The following is a 17578-nucleotide window of genomic DNA, read 5'->3' on the forward strand; positions in this document are numbered from 1 at the left end:
TTAATGTGGGATGTTCGTGGACATATTATATCACCTGTTATCAGAAAAACTTGATGCAATATGTTTCGGAAAGTAAAGTAAAAATTTCCATCTTCACATATTTCTAATAGATCCAGATGTTAGTAAAAGAAGCGTAAGTAAATGTATGTGTGAAACATTCTTCGCGATCGACTCGAAATACTCAGACAAATACATAGTTTATATGCAAATTAAAGTTTTATCTTGATAGTTTCGGGCACTCCAACGTGAGCGGTTAATAAATGCACATAATACATGTGAGGAGATAGGTGTGTTCGTGGCGCTTTTGAATTTAAAAGTATTGAAATCACTGAGTTTGTATATTTTGTGTTTGTACATTTTCGGCGCACATCGTGATTCCTATATTATTTAAAGTAGTTGCGGAAGTCAAATCTTCTGGTTTTGAATTGGCAAAAACCATAAGACCAGTTTCTAATATTTTATACGCGTTATAATATATGTTACTAATGAGTTACCGTACAGGATATAGTATAAAGTAGGAAGTATTATCTGTTATTTTTAACCTCACAATCGATGGGAAAAGTATAACTAAGATTTATCAATAGTTCGTGACGTTGTCGACCTTGACTGTTAATGTCTCGTAGATACATTCTCTTGATCAAATCCCAGAACGTCTCGTGGAACGAAAGAACAAAATGAAAACAGAAACCAACATATTATATGATAATTGAGAATAAAATGCGAACGTTATGTGATTGCTGTATAAATGATCTAATCGAAATATTTCTAAAATCTTTGTACTCTGAACGAGTTTTGATTTCAATGTATGTCAGAATCAGTTTAAATTTTCGCACAATTAGTTAAGTAGGTATGTAAAAGTTTTTGAAACAGGTGTCTGGATATGATACCCGCAAGATTACCTTGACATTCTTATCTGTCCATTATAACAGTTTGGTAAAACCTATCAAAATTACCATGACGGTCTTGAATTTTAATTTCGCTCTTGCGACCCAGGCAAGATTTTCTCGATTACGAAGCATTTTTGCACCTGGCTGGCACTACAAGCCAACTTTCCCAATATTCACGTAAGTAACATGATTTTTTTGTGAAAGTGTCATTTAATTGAAGGATCAGTATTGAATATTTACAAATTCGATTTCACTTATTAATTTCGAGCCGCTTCGTCGACTGCTTCCAAGAGTCGCGTCAGCGTCGCGTCGTGTCGTCGAAGTCGAAACGTTTAGAAAGGACAAAGGTAAGTAATGGTTTCTCTGCACTGCACTGGTCAAATACAATAGGTATAGTACTGTTTAGAAAGCGCTCAGCGCAGTGAGAACACAGATCTCACCTGCTCCGCACGAGTTCTTCCAAAAGTCGCAAAACTTGCTGCACGCACACATCTCGTTCGAACGTCACTCCGCACTAGTGCCAATGTATTTTTAAACTTCACTTATACAGTTTCGCAATCCTTCAACCCGTGCGCATTCACACGATTGAGTTAACGTCTGGTGGCGAGGAAAACTTCAAACATGTTGTGGTAAACAGTGGCGATGTAAGCACGCGGCAGACTGAGATAACGGCTCGAAGCGCCAGAGCACTAAAGAGCTGGTGTACCGTTGTCGGGTAGAAAGCGAGTGCGGCCAGTGTGGACAATCCGCGAGCGGCTCGGCGCGGCTCGGCGGGGAGCGCTCGTCATGAAGCCGGCCGCGCGGCAAGGGTCGCTCGCACTCGCGCGTGCTCACGCTGTCGAGTGTCGGTATACGCGATCAGACGCGGGCCTGACGGGCGGTAGTGTGGGCGGCGCGACGCGACGTGCTTCCGACACGGACGCCCTCGTGCGACTGCCGCCCGAAACGACGCCAACTCTGTACGCTACGTACTACACTGTACACATACGATGGCGGATATAATAAAATCGAGGAAATGCACAGATTTCGCGACCCCACGCCGTCATTATTAACGTAGATTAATGGAAATGTAAATGACAAATTGTAAGAGGGATAGTAGACTTATAAACTGAGGAGTAAAGTCGAAGAGCTTTCGTGTGAAGCTTGCTCAAATTGTTAAAACATTGTTACTGTCAATGGTGTTTTGAATTGTATTAATTAAACAATGAACACAAAATTCAAGTACTCAAATCAAAAATTATACACCTAACGTAAAGAGGTAAGTTTTTATGAGCCTTCTTCAATTCATCATTGCGTTTTCCATTAATATTGTGAGTATCAAAACAACCTCGAACAGGACGTAGTAACATACGCCCTAAATGCAAATGAATATAAATTGTATTCAACGAATATTCTCATACAAAAGAGTTCAACGCTCTAAGAATATTCACATTTCTACGAGTACGGGGACCCGGGAAAATAATGATAAAACAAAGACAATAAAAAACTATGTAAAAATAATTTTAAATTAGTGTTACATATTTTAAATAAGTCGTGACCAGTCTTGAAAAGATTCGAAACGGAAGCCGGATCATCCCCGTGTAAGCGCATAATTGAATTAGCTTCAATCGGATTTGTTTGTACATAGGTAAAAAGTCACAGTTAAAATGATATTACGTCTACGAAGATGACCTTCTTATCTGTTTATATTAATAACAGAAATACATTTATTAAATAAGCTGTCGTTAAACACATAGTGAAAGATAACGATATCGTAAGGTGGATAAAATTATAATTATTAGAGGACGCGCATCTCATGTGCGTGGATTGATAGTAATTTGTTAATGTTACACAGTGTAAAGAAACTGTGAATTGTTGAAAGATGTGTTAAGGAAATAAAGAAATAAAATTGCCATGTGTAAATCTATTAATAAACATTGCTGATAAATTATTAATTAAAAAAATAACCAACTTAAATATATTAATTTATAAAACATTAGCTGACTCGACAGATGATGTACTGTCTTAACTATGAATATTGATTTATAAACCGATCTGTGTTAAACGATATTTGCAGCGCGCACTGTCAATCGCTGACAGCTATTTCAAACTACTGACAGTTATGTAAAATTAATATTGTCGTTAAGTTTTCTAAAATTTTCTTATGTTCCACTCGACTTCCTTAATTTTCTGTCCACAATAAAAAAAGAATTAGGGAAATTGCTATAGAGCAAAACGGATGGCCGTTTACGCGTGATGCGATGATCAAGGGAAATAGAGATTCATTTTTAAATATAATATAGATATAAACATTTTCATTATTCCAATTAAGTCATTTTTACTAACGTCTTTAAATGGACATTGTAACGTCCGGACTACGATAAAATTAGAGTATATACATATTTATTAAAACAGGGTTTAGTTCATAATATAACCGACTAATGACGTCAAGACAACGTGTTAATAGGTGGGTTTTATGTTCTTAATTTGTTTATAACCGATAAGGAAATTAATTATAATGTTGATACGAACGAAGAGTATATATAGTATGGGTATTATACAATATATTAACAATATCGATTATATTTTAATTAACTTTAATGGCTTCTAAACGAATAGGAACCACATTGGTTAACAATGGACGATATCATTGTTTTTCATCACATAAAAGGTTTTTCCGTTACTGGGCCCGAGATACGGCATACTCACTTGCGATGGCTTCCACATGTCTGCTCAGGTAATGGGAATTATGAGATGTCGCTACCTTTAATAACTGTTATTACTTTTATTATTATGCGTTGTTGCTTCTTTTCTTTGATATATATAAATAAATAAATATTGTTATTATGTTGCCAAAGAAAATATATATATATATATATATATATATATATATATATATATATATATATATATATATATATATCCATGGTAAACATCATTTATATTATATATATATATATATATATATATGTAATATAAATGATGTTTACCATGGAATGCTTGGAGCTAGATAACGTGTGCAGTGGTAATTATTATTCAGATGGCATGCGGGTTTCCTCACGATCTCTCCTTCATAATAATAACAGATAATATGGTTCAGCGTCTGTACATAATTCAGTCTACACAACTGATGCGGGTATAATAGCCAGACTTGTCCTCAACCTGATTGATTAACAGTACAATATCAGATATGAACTATAAATTATTGGGATGAAAATTAATCACAACCATTACGAATCTCTGATGATTTTGATTTATGAATAATAAAAATTTGCATAACTAAAAATTTTATATTTATTGAATGTATTTTCGTCATTATTCATTAATTCCAGCGTCTATGAGGTAATGCGATATAAATAACTCGTCGGACATGCAAAATACTCTTTGTGCGTACGCGGAGATCGTATAACATAACGACATAATAAACGAAGGTCGCACAGCCTCTTATAGAAATCGGGAAGTGTTCGCCACTGACGTAGCGCCGATAGTTAGGTGTGTGTAGCAAAATAAAAATCAATTTATTTCCCTATCGAGTTATAAAATAGCAATTAACAAGAGTAACAAAGTTTACAACGTGTTCGCGAGCTGATCCGGTAATCTGGATGATAAGATCACAGTTTGTAATCGTCCATCTTTATTCAATATAGAGAAAGCGGCGAGATGGCGCTAGCTCGGAGTTTGATCTGAGAAAATTTAATACTCAACCACATGCTCAACAGATAGCCTTTCGATATGAAGTTCATTATCGTCATAAATTTACGTTTGCTTTTAGAGAATGGCAGCTAGTAACAGTTGAATACTAGATAATAGACAGTCGTCTATTATATCACAATAACTTCTGAATTACACCAATAATAGTGTCGAATAACTAACAATAGTTATTCAAATTTTAAATGACATATTTCTGTTTTGTTATTGTATTACCAATTAAATAAAATGCAAACTTATACATCGTTAAAAATAAGTCAAAATACAATGCTAATAGTCGTTTTACATTTACAAATAAATTGAGTTTATATTAAAACCATATCTAAAACCCATGAGTAAATCAATTATTTACACTTGTTGTAAACAATACTTACATAAACGATAATATACGAGAGTTCATTATCCAATCAGTGACGTATTGAAACATGCAGTCATCATGACGTAATGGGTACTATGAACAATAATTTTTTAAATAATGTATATATGTAAGTAATGACCTATAATCCGAGTCGTTTGCAACAGTACCTTGACAATACTTAGATCGGATTCGTTTCGTAATCACTAATTAATAAGCACTGAGTGTCGTAACATAGTGGTAATATTATATATTAGTTTATGCCCGCATGTGCCTCTCGGAGAAAAAGTTTATCCAGGTTGAAAAGTAGCCTACATTACTCAGGTGTATCTTTATATGAAGTGAAATAATTTTCAAAATCGATTCAGTAGTTCGAAAGATTAGATTCTATAAATCTACAAACATGCAAACTCACAAACATTTCCGCCTTATTCGTGTAGATTAAATTGCATTGAAATAAATTAGAGTGGCTGCGGTAGCGTAGTTGCATTACAGTACCATTGCACTGCTGAGGTCGTGGGCTCGATCCCCGGGTCCGGCGGTGTTTTTCTGCTTTAGTATCTCTCCACTCTGGAATTTGTGCTCGATATGGTGATTGGCTTGCCCCGTATCAGATCATGTGACGCAATACACACGATGGCAAGTACATGCACCACTTACGCCTACCCCTTCAGAGATAAACAGTGTGAGTGTGTTTGAAACAAAGTTATGCTATTATAGCCAGTGTAACTACTGGACATAATGAAATTTAACATCTCATTTCTCTGGATGGCGAACGTAATGAAATATCAAAAAATAATTTGTAATTCAAGGTGTTGGATGGTGTTTCTACTGTTTTTGGGTGGTTGTATCGCTTGCCATTAAGCGAACGGCAAGCTCGACTCGTCATACAAAGCAATAAAAAAATCCTAACAGGTAAAAAATATAACGTTGTACAACAGTCTATCATTTGCACAATGGTAAAAAAATTTATATGTTATATCCGGTCCATAGGTTTAATAAAATTCACTACTTTTTATATGGCTATTATTATAATAATCATTATGAACCGCTAATGATTATAATTTTTACCCACGATACTGTTACGCAATAATAGTTATAACTTATGATCTACTTACAAGTTACAAAGAAGAAAACGTCGAGTTATTTAGTAAACGCGGAATCCGACAATACTTTGTGACAGGCAATTATGAATAATTCTACTTTAATTATAAAAATCAAAGACCTTGAATATAAGTCAAAGCGTGTAATTAGTTTATTGTTATATATATAACATTATACATGCCGTGGAAATTCTAATTAAATACGCAAAGTTGCATGCGCTGGGGGAGTGCAAACTTCCAATATTTGTGTTTATTTATTAAAGCTGACTTATGTTATATGAGTTACATAAACGCATTATTCTGACTGTCACATTTGTGGATTCTTTATCGCGTCTATATTTACAGAAATAGTAATATGTTTTCTCTTTAATACAAATTTATTTTTCTTGCGTTTCCGCCTAAAAACCTTTCCCTGACTAAATTGTATATTTCGTATTTTTCACGATAAATAATAATATTGTTAATCCCTCTCAGTAGTAGAGGAGGCCCTTGCTCAGCAGTGGGCAAGTATATAATACAGGGCTGATATTATTATTATTATTTATTATAATCCACGACATGGTCCATGGTCGATCTGGTGAAGCGGTGAACTGGCACGCAGCATGACGTGCGTCTTATAATTTAAATGCACCAAAAAACTACCATTACTATGTGAACGACCTGTCCCTCTTGTTATTCAGTTGATTAAAAAATTCAATAAAAACGTATTTGATTCATTGGACGATCAAAAAACACTCAAGCCGAACCCTATAAAGTAGCTAATTGCGTTGTTTATTTGCTCTAGGTATATATTTATAATGCCTAATCTTACCTGGCCGATATTCATAGGAACGATGTGTCGCGATCTCATTCCTGTCATTGTCTAGATCACGACGATAGCCCGACATCGACATTGTGTTAGACATGTCACTTACCTGTAACAATGAAAATTTATAAAAATATAAAATGAGTAGTCGACAATAGAGTGGAAATTAGTATGACTGAGAAGTGGGTGTTTTAGAAATTAAAGACGAGATAACGAAACATGACTAACTTGGCTAAAATACATATGTTTCTTTTTGAAGAATATTAATTGGCATTCACATGAAATTTACTTAAAAGATTGAAAACATATTTAATTAAGAAACCATATTTCCTGTATGTGTGTAATTATTTCATTCAATATGTATGTACTTATATAAATGACAAAAAAGACATCATTGCCTCGTGATGATATTATAATTAAAAATACACACAGCAAAACAAAAAATTACCCGATTGAAATAGACACCTATAATATTGGTTCGGACAAACACCACAGTAATATTATATTTGTGGCGACACACACAAAAACCGCAGGACGCAAATAAAGATATCAATATTACACTTAAGACTTTCGATAATCTATATTTTGGGATCGTATACTTTACACTTCATAGCTAGTATTATCTTGTTAATGGAGGTATGCATAGTTAATTTATTATTTAACTGAGCTTCGAGCGTAAACAACTTCGGATGTGATTGTAGTGTTTAAAAGGTAAATAATTATGTAATTGCAATTGTTATTGTATTAATTCCTCATTGGACTATCATGTGTAGTCTCAGTCATCAATAGTCAATAGATAAATAATGATATACTTAGTCTGGCCATAAATACTGTTACACTTAATTATAAAAAAATATTACATTTGAATTTCGAATCTGTCATTTTTATACGATTGTTCATTGTGTTTTCTCATTTTGGCGCCAATACATTGTAAAATATTTTGCGATATTAAAATGGTGTGGGGTGATAAAGAGAACCGAATCGCTGTGATAGCATTACACAAAGTAGGTATGGAGCCAAATGCAATTTTTAAAACTCTCCATACACTTGGTATTAGTAAAATGTTTGTGTACCGGGCTATTAATAGGTACAATGAGACCTCCTCTGTTTGTGACAGAAAAGATCTGGCCGTCCACGTAGTGTTCGTACGAAAAAGGTGGTCAAAGCAGTAAGGGAAAGAATTCGAAGAAATCCTGTCCGAAAGCAAAAGATTTTATCTCGGGAAATGAAGATAGCACCTAGAACCATGTCGCGTATTTTAAAAGATGACTTAGGACTTGCAGCCTATAAGAGACGCACTGGCCATTTCTTAACTGATAATTTAAAGAAGAATAGGGTGGTAAAATCGAAACAACTACTGAAGCGGTACGCAAAGGGAGGTCACAGAAAAATTTTGTTTACGGATGAGAAAATTTTTACAATTGAGCAACATTTTAACAAACAAAATGACCGTATTTATGCTCAAAGCTCTAAGGAAGCTTCCCAATTAGTCGACAGAGTGCAACGTGGACATTATCCGACTTCAGTGATGGTTTGGTGGGGTGTTAGCTATGAAGGAGTGACTGAGCCATATTTTTGTGAAAAGGTATCAAAACATCGGCACAAGTGTATCAAGATACCATTCTTGAGAAGGTAGTTAAGCCCCTTAACATCACCATGTTCAATAACCAAGTATGGTCCTTCCAGCAAGACTCGGCGCCGGGTCATAAAGCTCGGTCCACGCAGTCTTGGTTGGAATCGAACGTTTCGGACTTCATCAGAGCTGAAGACTGGCCGTCGTCTAGTCCCGATCTTAATCCGCTGGATTATGATTTGTGGTCAGTTTTAGAGAGTACAGCTTGCTCTAAACGCCATGATAATTTGAGTCCCTAAAACAATCTATACGATTGGCAGTGAAGAATTTTCCCATGGAAAGAGTGCGTGCTTCTATTGATAACTGGCCTCATCGTTTAAAGGACTGTATTGCAGCCAATGGAGACCACTTCGAATAAGCTTTTTATATTTTTAATTGTTTTATATTTATGTATTAAACTGACACACTGTAAAAGTAATAAATGTTATTTGCAGTTAACAATTTTCTTTTTTCTTTATTACAATATTTATGGCAAGACTAGGTAATGCCGCTTACGTAATACATTTTGTTCTCTATTAGGAATGTTAGCGTAAACAAGCTTAAATTGGCATATTAAATGATTTATCATTTAAAAATAAAGGTTTAAGATGTTTCTAGTAACTTCGTAGATCCGTTATTGTTTTTATGACTGTAATAAATTGATGATTTTATTTTGAGTGATTGGCGAGAGGGAAATACAATGACTGCACGCTAGCATTTCTGAATAATCCATTAAAAGTTACATAACAATATTTTATTAAAATTATTACTTCTTTGGGAGTATTTTTATATGTAGCCTCTATAACGTACTGTTATTACGTAAAATGCTTCAGAAACTTCACCGTAGCTTTTCTGGATAATCCTTAAAAAATTAAATAACAAATTCCTTCTTTGGGGTATCTTTTTCATAGCCTCCATGATGTACTATATAAAAATACTTTATAATCAACATGCTGCATTTTACAATTCTTATCGGGATAAGAAAGGAATCTAGGAAAAGAGCTACGCTGATACTCTTCCGCTTATAGCAATAAGTATAGATTAAGCTTTTTGTCTCACAAAAAACTGTTGTGTTGCGGAAGTCTTGCGTTGAAACGGCCAGTATAGATACCAAAGTCTAATGAATAATATATATCCGCTCAACACTCAAATAAGAATAATATTGGTCTTTTAGGGTACTGTTCATGACTTCCCATCAGGTATTATATTTAATGGTTTCTTTGACTTGGTTGGTTACTCACGTTCTCCTATAAAAACAGGAAAATCTTAGGTACTTTTTAGTGCGTTACTCATAGAACCATATTTCATTAATCTTATTTGAATTACATATTATATTCCAGTCTACAATGCTGAACTAATTTGATTGGACATTTTCACATTTTTATTCAAAAAAGGATAGGCAGAGTTGCAAGTAATTGGACATACAAATTGACCACATACAATAAAATGTTTAATGCCGAAATATTGCACAGTGGAACTTTTAAATCAGCAAAGGTCTATCACAAGAGCGTACAAAAACTATTTTATGCAACGATGCAACAGTGTAATTTATATAAACCATCAGAAACGCCTATCCTTCTTAATGCAAATACCATTAGTATTTATATATCAATGTAATATTTAATACATCTTATGACGCATATTCGTCTCTACCAGCATGCTTTATCGTAGCACCAGTACTCGCCTCCTGAACTAATCTATGGAGGTCGACCTTGGAACTCCTTGACCTTTGTCGTTGCATAATTATTCAAGGTTTGCGCCGCTCATTACAAAACCAATAAGATTCTGCTAAGATCATTTAGAATTATTCATAAGTGCCAACAACAATACAAACCGAATATTACAATCGGCATTGTGATGAATTTTACGTAGGAGGTTACACAACATTTTATTTACGTCATAAAATAGTTTAAAACCTAACATCGGCCGGCATGGTAAATGAGAATGTTTATTTATAAAATCTATAAGAAAGATGCGTTCCACTGCCCGGTGAACCTTGACTCACTCCCTGAATAGATAAATAAATTTATGATTCACACCGTGGAAGCGCAACTTGATGGTTTGTTTATTTCATAAAAAACATATTATGATTAATGCATCGAATCATATCTTCACGGAGTCCCACGGAAAGGAGTAGGTAGCGACGGAAATCGAGACGTATAAACGAAGCAGGAGATTGAATATATTATACTTATTTGTATTATGTTTAATTATGATTAGAGTTCTACGTATATGTATAGTCGCATGTGTCATTTGGGCATATTTAACGGATTTTTGTCGATGAGGTTTTGTCGGTGTTGCCAATGAATTATCAGGTTTAAGTATTTATTACCCAGAACTGTTATTTATCAAATTGGGGGACCTACAACGGCAGTCAAATATGTCTTCTTATCGTGATTTTAATTTCGTATATTATTAGCTATATTAGCCTAACCTGTTCTTTTATAAATTTTAGTTTTAATGAACCTAAGATGGCTTTCTTTGACGTATAGGCTAATCTTGCAGTATCTCATTTATTACGTTAATAACATGTCCAGTACATTATGTTATGTGGCGTACTAAGACATATAGAAAAACTTTTTATTTGTAATAAAAGAGCTATTAGGTCATAAATGAACATACAACTAGATATATATATCCTGGTATCTTTAGTTTTGTTCAAGCTTTGTAGCCGCGCTTTACATCTCAATAATCGGCAAAGCTCGGATTATAAAAAAAGAAATGTAATACCTATACTTGTAGGCTACTACCTCGATTTGTACGAAAACAAAGTCCAAGTTTAATCATGGAATTCGTAATAACGTTAAAGGTGCCTTCTCAATTAGAACATTGGGTTTAAAGTGCTCATAACCACACTGATTATTTTGGATTTCCAAAAATATTCCTCAATCTATTAGTAATAATAATTAAGGTTGTTTATCGCACGCATATCCTGGGGAATCCCATGGACCCATATCAATCAAAACGCTGTGAACTTGGGAGTTGTGACTAAGTCTATCAGCCGCAAGGTTCGCCAGGAACGAGGTTAATCACCTCCGTTCTCAGAATGACATTAACGATCACACGTGGGTGATTCCACAAACGACTGGTTGTCGAGGTTTCAGATGACTGATCATAAGATATCTACCTACACAGACGCGGGCTGTGGGTAAAAAGATGAGGAAAACAGCCTTACTATGTAATAATCAAAATTGGCGCAATACGCTTCATGTTTTATACCACGGTAGTAATACTACATTAATTTGAAATTGAATGATATCCAAAAACTTAAATTCATTACAACCTAAACACATACACAGCTTGCTTAAAATAATAATGAAACGTTGTTTTTATTGTAGTATTACTAGCCATTCCCGCCAAAAAAGTCCTTGTACTTGTAGCGATCCATAACGCCACATTCTTTATGATGCCAGCACCCTCTACATATAAGAAAAAAAATCCTATGGGAGTAACCTTAGCGAGACAAAAAGTAACTTATATGTTAATTCAGAATACGGTCTGAACATGTGCTAAATTTCATCCAAATCCGTTCAACAATTTCTGCGTTTACTTCAAACAATCATCCAAATATTTTCAGTAAGATAAGATAAGAAGTAAGATGGTGTTGAGTCAGTTATGCAGGTTTCCCTATGGTATTTATAATCCAAATAAATCAAAACTAAAGGTCGGTATGCCTCGGCTTTTATTTAACTTTTACGTGCCAAACTAAGTATACAATATAATAGATGAGAAATAATCTTGCAGTTTTTTTTATTTTGTCGTTGTACTTTTGAACTAAAGAGTTGCAACTCGGGTCTTACATGTTATTCATATTACCATTGAATCAAAATATGCTTACGATTTTATTGTTAAAACGAATATAAAACCTTATATGTCAACATTTTAAAGTTAAACAAGCATAGCAAAGATTGAATCAACATTTAAATGAAACTACAGTAATGAGGTCTAATATCTCACTTCATAGGAAATCACCGCACTCGGTCCGTCATTTTATGATAAAACTGGTCCATCCCTACAACGACAGTGCGCTGGTCAGTTTGAAATTGGCATTGATAGTTGTTGACCCGGCAGGGTTCCCGTAGGAACACAAAGGAATAAATTAAATTGCTTGCACAAGAAATTGTTTACAGATTTGATTTCAATGACACTTTCTTTAAGAGTTTTGATTTTTAAAATTTTTAAAGTATTTTTTTCGATAACTTAATTCAGTTTTGGAGGAAAACTACATACGAATATATTGTAAAATAATATACCTGTAGGTTATTTTTTTAATGTAAAATACACAACAGATGCAAAAAAAATATTTTGCTTTTTTGTCGATTTTACGCTGACGTAGCGAAGCGTAATAAAGAAAAACATCTGAATTAACATCATCACAAAGAATGTGATAAATTGCATGTTTTACAACTGCGGGCTCATGCAGATATATAATTAATGTAATAATTTTATAATTATTAAAAAAATCAAATGATATTGGCAGTTAATTTTATGTAGGTACATAGGATATAAGCGTCAATAAAATAATTCAAAGATATATAATTCTTACCACATTTGACTAAAATCAAACCTCGGTGCACTTTAAGTGCCAAACGCTGCACGGAGCATCATACAAAACCCAGATCCGAGACTTTTAGGTCATACAAATATTTACTCCGACGTAGAAATAGATCTTAAACCCGAACTTTTCGTTCTACATTCAGCCGCCGTCACATAAAAACAATTATAAACTTTTCTACGAATTTGCGGGGTTTCTTATTTTAAAGACAAATGAAAGTTCTCTTTTATTTAGTTTTAGTATAACTGTGTTGGTGTGTTTTCTATAGCAAATAGCTAGAACCACATCATAGCTACAAGCGGTAAAACCAATCTGTATCCTATTACTTAAACAACAAGATTGCCAGGAGACAGGGCTAATATAGTTTCCATGCGAGGGATGTACTGCACGGAACCCCACTCTCAAGCCTGATGAACTGACCTGAATACATTTACATGGTTACCTCGACCTATCTACACTATCTGATTGTATAGCGAACATCAATTGGGAGATGGGTATGGAATCAGGCGAATTCGATAAATGAAACAAAACGACAATAGCTTTGGGTTTGAAAACAATTTTGAGCGTTGATAAAAATGATAAAAGCAGTGAATACACATTTTTTTAAATGCTATTAAAAGATCAATTCGATAATATGTTCTTCATACAAACCTAAAAATTATAGGAAACATTTAAAAGATATTATTGATTTAGTAATCAGAACTTCAATTGCACTTCTCACAAATATGTTTTATGTGAAGTAATTATACATAGTAATTGTTGTCTTAATAGAGTAATAAACATGTTATTCTAAGGTAGTGATTTTTTTATTAATTCTTGTAAATAAATACTTAGTATTTATACGGTCAAGTTAATTACTATTAACTTTGTATACATCTATTATAGCTTTATGGTGTTTTGTCTCGTTTCTTACGACGTTAAATGTCCTTAGACATAAAAACAAAACACTTTACAACTATGACAGAAGCACTTTATTTCTATTAACAAGTTATTGATACTCTAGTCATAATTAATTTTATAAAAAATATTGCTATGTTCCGCCAAAGTTGTTATATCTTATTTGCGGTTCATTCATATCCACATATATTCATAACTAGCAGTTGATCAGTGCTCCGCTCGCGTGAAAAATGTTTTTCCGGAATAAGTTCCGCTCTATATTTTCTCGGGATAAAATAGACCACTCAGGAGTAATAAGCTTCCTATTAGTGAAAAAATCAAAATGGGTTTAGTTCCTGAGATGAGTGGTAGTAGTTCCTGAGATTAGCACGGTGAAACAAACAAACTCTTTAACTATTATATATTAGTAAATATGTGGCAAAAAAATCAAAACCGAGTCACAAAAACAATTTAGATCTTTTTCTCACGATGTAGTTTTTTATTCTCTTGACACTACAGTCTGTGATTACCGAATGTAAGTAATAATTTGGGTAGTTAGTATTCATATCAAATAAGTTAACGTATTTAATATGATACTATTCGTGAAAAAAAGCGTTGCGATTTCCATACATTTTAACAAATGCTTGTCTATGGTTACACGATTTACTATTTTTAAGTTTAAACGGAAAATGTTCACACTATCTTATTTTGGTTCCAAATATGTCCACAGGATGCTGTTAAAATCTCCGTACATTGAACCATTACGTTAACGATATTATAACGCGTAAATCCGTGCTAAGGAAAAAAAATGTTACATTATATCACTGAAAATCACCTGCAGTCCCCTACTCTTCCCTAATCTCTATCCCTTTTCGTTAAGATCAGCAGCGCTACTATGACCCTTTTAGGACTATATAATATATATTTTGGGCGGTGTAGATATATAACTTATAAGGTTACTCATTTACCCCTTCAGCAGCTTCAGACAAAAATAATAATAATGTAAACGTTCGACTATTCATTTCTATTCTATTAATATTTTGAAATTTGTTGGTTTTTAAATTATGACACCCAAATGATAATGAATAAGTTAATTGAGTAGTAAAAATATCTTGTCATTTAATAATTTAGTTGAACGTAAAATCCATGAACATTATTTTTTTATAGAACTGATAAGTTAATTGCATTATACATTAAAATAAGACGTAGGTACATAATGTGGTTGAAACATAAACCACTTCCAAACATCGGAAGCATTTGACACGTCATGATAAAAGGTTGCTATCGCAAGTTATTCCCCTTTGTTATACAAGTAAGTTCTTAATGGAAAACTCTATATCAATGTATAAAAGTGACGATTACACTAGATACAAAGTATAAAATGAGATAACCGATAAGTGTTGGCAATGATATATCTAGAATTAATTAATTGTACAACACGGAAATACTCCATACAATATTTAGAAATGACACTCATAAAATATTTTGTTGCTTAACTGAGCAAAAACCAACTGAATGGTTAAATATCGATAACACAATACCCGATGCAAAAACATTGCGTTTGTTTACTTTAATGTTATCTGTATATGCGCACGGTTATTTTCGGGGATAAATACACTTGACGTCAAACTAGTTTATTAATAAAAACTATGCTAAATTTAAATTTAACGTATTCATAAAACTTAGGTCTTTGAATCATATTTCTATTACCAAATATTACTTGAACTTCTTTTGATGTATCACCGAATTGAAATAGTATTATAATATTAAGTGTTATTTTAAACCTTTCGCAGGTAATATGAAAGGTGAATCCGAAACCGGCGACCCCAACGACCAGAATTTTCTAAAATTATCCTGGCGTCGAATCGATACCGCTTAGTTTTCCTGTCGCACCGTCTAGACAGACCTATACGAATTAATCGCTACATTACACCAGGCGAGTGAGAATATGCCACACTATTTCACTTCAGTAATAGTGTAGTGTTTTACTCAACCATTTAGTGATACTTGATGGTAATTGTAACTAAGACGTGCTCTAAATTTCAGTTTTCATAAACAACGTTGTTTAATACTAATACTATAAACAAACCCGGTTTGTATAAAAACATAATTCATGCAATTAATGAACTATTTTTTTATAGTTCAATATGATTAGTTTGAAGCTTGCTTGTTATGTTTACAAATAGAGACGACCACGGTAATAAAGTCTGTCTTACCATTAATTCGTCTGTCTGACAGATTATCCTCCTCTCATCCCACCAGGGCTGGTCCTGGATACGGCGCGATGGAGGTCGGTCATAATTTCCATAATATTGAAACTCCATAACACTTAGGAAAAATATTCACTGCGATATCCTCAAATTAGTAAAGTTAGGCACTGGAAGAGCACAGACACCACGCCACCTTTAAAGTTTAAACGATACTGATTTGTAATTAAGTATTACTAACCAGACGCAAATGAGATAAAGTGGGGCGATTGACGCTCCACAATATCATAGGGTCGTTATTCAATACTGCGAGTAAGTTACCCGGTTGTTAACGGTGATAAAATGTTTGTTTGTCCGCCGTTCATCTTATGTGCCAGTGTCGCTAGGTGTCTACATGTGCAAATATACGCCGGCAAACAAAATGACACGTTGGTGCAAACAACACGGATCGGAGATTGAAACCGGCCTCTACGCCTCGGGATATTTTGAAAACCTGCCATATCAAAGGCAATATTGAAAAGACTATTCCGTAGGAACGATAAGCAGTTGTGGATCTTGCTGAAGAGATCTTTGAATTGAGTTATCACTTCAGTCAAATATATAATGTACTTGTATTATGTTAGAGGCACAAAGAAGTACATAAAAATTGTCGGAAATTATATCGAAATAAATATATCTCTCCACACAAGAAAAAACGTATAATATAGAATAACATGTAATAAATCATCGTATTACATATTGTACATCTCATAATTGTTTATAATCATCAGTTCGGGAGCATTTTCCAAGGAGGCAAGTCGTGTACTTAAATGGAAGAGGATTTGCTCACGAAGTTAGATTTATTTTTAAACTAGCTTTTGCCCGCGGCTCCGCCCGCGTTATAAAGTTTTTCAGGCTAAAGTTTTCCGTTATAAAAGTAGTAGTTTCCCGGGAGCCTATGTTCTTCCCAGGGTCTCAAACTGTCTCCATACCAAATTTCATCTTAATACGTTGGGTAGTTTTGAGTTTAACACGTTCAGACAGACAGATGCAGCGGAGACTTTGTTTTATAATATATTTTTAGAACTTTTAAAGTGGAACAATCCCGTCATACATCATTGTTGCATAACTTTAACCGTTTACGCAGCGCAGGCAATGGAAACTCTCAAAACTTATAATTTTCCCTGTTTTGCAACATGTTTCATTACTGCTCTGCTCCTATTGGTCATAGCGTGATGATATATAGCCGACAGCACTTCAGGAATGAAGGGCTATCCAACACAAACAGATTTTTTCAGTTCAAACCGGTAGTTCCTGAGATTAGCCATTACTGCTCCGCTCCTATTGGGTATAGCGTGATGATATATAGCCTATAGCACTCCACGAACAAAGGGCTATCCAACGCAAAAAGAATTTTTCGGTTTGGACCGGTAGTTCCTGAGATTAGCGCGTTCAAAACAAAACAAACAAACTCTTCAGCTTTATATAATAGTATAGAAAACAAGACGAAAG

The 17578-nt window shown here is 34.0% G+C and overlaps 1 protein-coding gene and 1 long non-coding RNA gene across 3 annotated transcripts in view; both read right to left on the bottom strand.

The window, feature by feature from the left end:
• Nucleotides 1-17578, bottom strand: part of LOC115456075 (extensin) — a 71473-nt gene that overhangs the window by 50236 nt on the left and 3659 nt on the right. Inside the window, exon 1 of one of the 2 annotated variants that reach the window (XM_030184940.2) lies at nt 16097-16289. The exons of the other annotated variant lie outside the window; for it this stretch is intronic. The gene's annotated coding sequence lies outside the window, so the exon portion shown is untranslated. Of the gene's footprint in view, nt 1-16096; nt 16290-17578 lie in introns of those variants that run through there. 2 annotated transcript variants of the gene reach the window in all.
• LOC119189345 lies at nt 6840-7660 on the bottom strand. Its single transcript, XR_005112353.1, has 2 exons — nt 7286-7660; nt 6840-6946 (listed from the first exon to the last, which is right to left on the bottom strand). It is a non-coding gene; the product is annotated as an uncharacterized LOC119189345 (long non-coding RNA).

The sequence above is a fragment of the Manduca sexta genome, chromosome 14, assembly GCF_014839805.1.
Source record: "Manduca sexta isolate Smith_Timp_Sample1 chromosome 14, JHU_Msex_v1.0, whole genome shotgun sequence".
NCBI lineage: Eukaryota > Metazoa > Arthropoda > Insecta > Lepidoptera > Sphingidae > Manduca > Manduca sexta.